The following is a 3893-nucleotide window of genomic DNA, read 5'->3' as shown; positions in this document are numbered from 1 at the left end:
ACCCATTTGGAAGGTGCCTACCTACCTCTTGAAAAAGCCCCTCCCAGGCTCCCTTTGGACGTAGGTGGAAGTGGATAGTGGAGGTTTGATGTAAACTCAAGGGGGCACCCCCCTTTCCCCCCAATGGCAGCAAATGTGGGGTCTTATAGAAGACAGCTTCCTTTCCATCCGAAGTGTGTATTTTTTTTTTTTAAACAGTCATTGGTGGCTTCAGAGTGCCTAGACGACCTCTTGCCTGTATAATGTGCTATGTTTGATTGGATCCTGCCTCAACTACGCACACTCCTTGTAACTGGATCTTGCAAAATATCTTTCAGCCCCCTCCCCCCTCCCCGTGTGCGGCCCCCACTGCACCCCCCATCATCAGACAGTGCCAGGGCACCTGTAGGTGTAGAGGAACTGGAAAATGAGATACATCAATCACAGGCAGAACAGGGCGGGTTGAAGCTGACAACGAGGAGCTGCTCCGCGAACTTAGACACACCGAATCCTCGTTAGTATAGTGGTCAGTATCCCCGCCTGTCACGCGGGAGACCGGGGTTCAATTCCCCGACGGGGAGGAAGTAATTTTTTTTTCTTTTAAAACATTCAACCCACATTTTAAACATAGGACGATGTAAAATATGCTTTAAATGCAATAATTAATGTGATACTAGTTCTATCGAGTGCTAAGACTTTATTTGTGGCCACACTTCGTAAGTTAAAATATAAAGGGGCAGATTTACAAGAAAGTGCGGCAGCACGGCACCGCAAGCTCTTTGGCTGCGCCATGCTGCGGCACTTTCAGAGCACAGGAGTGCAGCATATCTACAATGAAATGTCGCATTCCTGTGCTCTCTCCTGCGCTGGCGCAGAAACAGCTGTCATGCGCCGGCACAGGCACCCTTGCATCATAGTGCAAGGATGCCTGCGGCATGGGGAGATTGCTTTTGTGAAGGAAGGGGCCCCTTCCTGCACAAAAGCAATCACTGCAGGCCTTTTCCTCTTTCAATGCGTGCTTTAGAATGCAGCACGCATTGAAAGAGGAAAAAACGAGGAGAAATGAAAACATTTCTCCTCGTTGCGCCTCGCGACGCCACCCCTATGGTGGCGCGGCAAACTGATGCAAGCTTTACAGGTTTACGATTTCTTGTAAATCTGGAAATGCATCAGTGGACATGGGTGTTGCATGGGACACCCACAGCAGCACCCATGTCACGCCCCTAACACGCAAAGTGCTGCGTAAACAGGGGGGATATTTACAAACACAGATTAAGTAACACAGGGTGACTTTACCTGTGCTAGTAAATATCCTTTAGCAGGCTGCGCCACCGGTGCGTCACGCAACATGATGCACTGGCGGCGCATGGGGCTTGTGAATCTGCCCCTTAGTACTTCAATGCCATACCTTTCAATCTCTATATCGGGCAATTTCTAAGGGGCAGATTTACAAGTCTCATGCGCCGCCGGTGCATCACGTTGCGTGACGCACCGGTGGCGCAGCCTGCTAAAGGATATTTACAAGCACAGGTAAAGTCACCCTGTGTTACTTAATCTGTGCTTGTAAATATCACCCCTGTTTACGCAACACTTTGCGTGTTAGGGGTGGGACATGGGTGCTGCTGTGGGTGTTCCCACGCAACACCCATGCCCACTGATGCATTTCCAGATTTACAAGAAATCGTAAACCTGGAAATGCGTCATTTTGCTGCGCCACCATAGGGGTGGCGTAGCCAAGAGAAACTTCTCCTCGTTTTTCCTCTTTCAATGCGTGCTGCATTCTACAGAACGCATTGAAAGTGGAAAGTGCCTGCAGTGATTGCTTTTGTGCAGGAAGGGGCCCCTTCCTTCACAAAAGCAATCTCCCCACGGCGCAGGCATCCTTGCGCCATGATGCAAGGGTGCCTGCGCCGGCGCATGGCAGCTGTTTCTGCGCCAGCGCAGGGGAGAGCACAGGAATGCGACATATCATTTTAGATATGTCGAATTCCTGTGCTCTGAAAGTGCAGCAGCGTGGCGCAGCCAAAGGGCTTGCGGTGCCGCACTGCCGCACTTTCTTGTAGATCTGCCCCTAAGTGTTTTACCTTTTGGACAGCATGTGTGCCTTTTTATTTTGTCACTATGTACTTTCTTGAGAAAGGAAACACATGATGAAAAATCAAACACCTACATGATGAATAAAATGAATTCAAGTTAGTATTTTAACATGCTAAATAAATAGAATTTTTTTTGGGGGGGGGGCGCAGGAAAAACTTTTCATCTATTGAAGTGAAATGTATTATAATGTACAAACATATTGTGAAAGCAAAACAACCACTGACCCGGACGTACACGCCTCACCACCCTTATCAGAGTTTTTCTATTTCCTAGGACCAGGCATGAATACCAAATCCAGGCAAGTTATTTAAACTGCATTCTGGGATTTGTAGTCCTATATGTATATTATCATACCATAGGACTGCAGGTCCCAGCATTTTTTAAGTACAGCCCTATACAGGGGGAGCTGCTCATGCACGTAGGCACCTAGGAAATTTGAGATCTGTCCTGCAGGGGTCCCTGAGAAGAAGCACTGATCCCTAGAAATGAAATTACTATTCATCTTGGTTAATTGTGTATTGATGTTTTTCCTCTTCACTATTTAGTGTGTTACGAGGTTCTTGTACATCTTTGACTGCTGGAAATTCTCATCAGAGTTCAATTTCTTTAAGGTGCAGTACATTCCCTTCTTCATGGTCTGCCTCAAGGCGGTGTGTTGTATAAGTAATGTTTTCCTTGCGACAGTGAATACTACCCTGAGAATCATGCTGATCTTTTTTTCCTTTTCTAGGTTAGTTTATTGTCAATAACCAAAACAACATATTCACACAACTCTTATGGCGCTGATACTGTATCTTATAAAATATTCTTCAAAATGAGTAATATTTTCTTGGTGGTCTAGTGGTTAGGGTTTAGCGCTCTCATCTCTGCGGTCCAGGTTTGATTCTTGGTCTGGGAACATTACATTTTCTTTTTTTATTGTGAAGTTCCATTCCCATTTGGAAGATTTCCTCTGCGGGTATTTATTGTATTGTATTGAAACCCATTTTTTAAAATAAAATTTACATGACAAATACTTAATTGCTCACTTATTTTCCCAACAAGTTAGATTATCTGGTGGGTTTGCAGCTATCTCAAGCCCATGAGGGAATTAGAAACTGAAAAATGCGTAGATGAGCTGCCTCTGGGCCACCTGTCATGGCATTTAATGCCTCGTCAGTTCTTCCTAGTTCAGGCTTCGATAGCTCTGTTGATTGAGAGGAGGACTGTAGTGAAAAAGCCAATGTCCTTTGGTCACTGGTTCAAATCCGACTCGAAGGACTTCTGCTAACTCTTTTTCTACTACTTTGCAATACAAAACACTTCCTTTATTTATTTTATTTTATTTATGCGATTTTATATAGTGCGAACTTTACCCGAAGGTGTCAGAGCGCTTTACATAAGAACCAGTTGAGAAACATAAGGACTTAGGATTACATGCGTTACATAAAGGATACAAACAGAAAAAATTGCAAATGTACAAGATGTAAAGTCACATAAGGAGGAGATACAAATGGATATACTCTAAGAGTCACATAGGAATGGTAGAGAGTAGAGAGGTCTACTGCATATACAAGTGATTAGAGTTATCTCTATATACATAGGGAAGGGATATGACTGGATATACTCTAAGAGTCACATAGGAATGGTAGGTAGTACAAAAGTCAACCGCATATACAAGTGATTAGAGTTATCTCTATATACATAGGGAAGGGATATGACTGGATATACTCTAAGAGTCACATAGGAATAGTAGAGAGTACAAAGGTCCACTGCATATACTAGTGATTAGAGTTATCTCTATGTACATAAGGATGGGATACAAATTGATATACTCT

General features: G+C 44.3%; 1 non-coding gene across 1 annotated transcript; it reads left to right on the top strand.

Annotated features, from left to right (window-relative positions):
- The first annotated feature begins 488 nt into the window (after nucleotides 1-488).
- On the top strand, nucleotides 489-560 carry TRNAD-GUC (transfer RNA aspartic acid (anticodon GUC)). Its single transcript has one exon. It is a non-coding gene; the product is annotated as a tRNA-Asp (tRNA).
- Nucleotides 561-3893: the final 3333 nt, after the last annotated feature.

The sequence above is a fragment of the Lissotriton vulgaris genome, chromosome 1_1 (genome assembly GCF_964263255.1).
Source record: "Lissotriton vulgaris chromosome 1_1, aLisVul1.2, whole genome shotgun sequence".
Classification (NCBI taxonomy): domain Eukaryota; kingdom Metazoa; phylum Chordata; class Amphibia; order Caudata; family Salamandridae; genus Lissotriton; species Lissotriton vulgaris.
The sequence above is the reverse complement of the archived record's forward strand: the minus strand, read 5'-3'. Positions and strand labels throughout refer to the sequence as shown.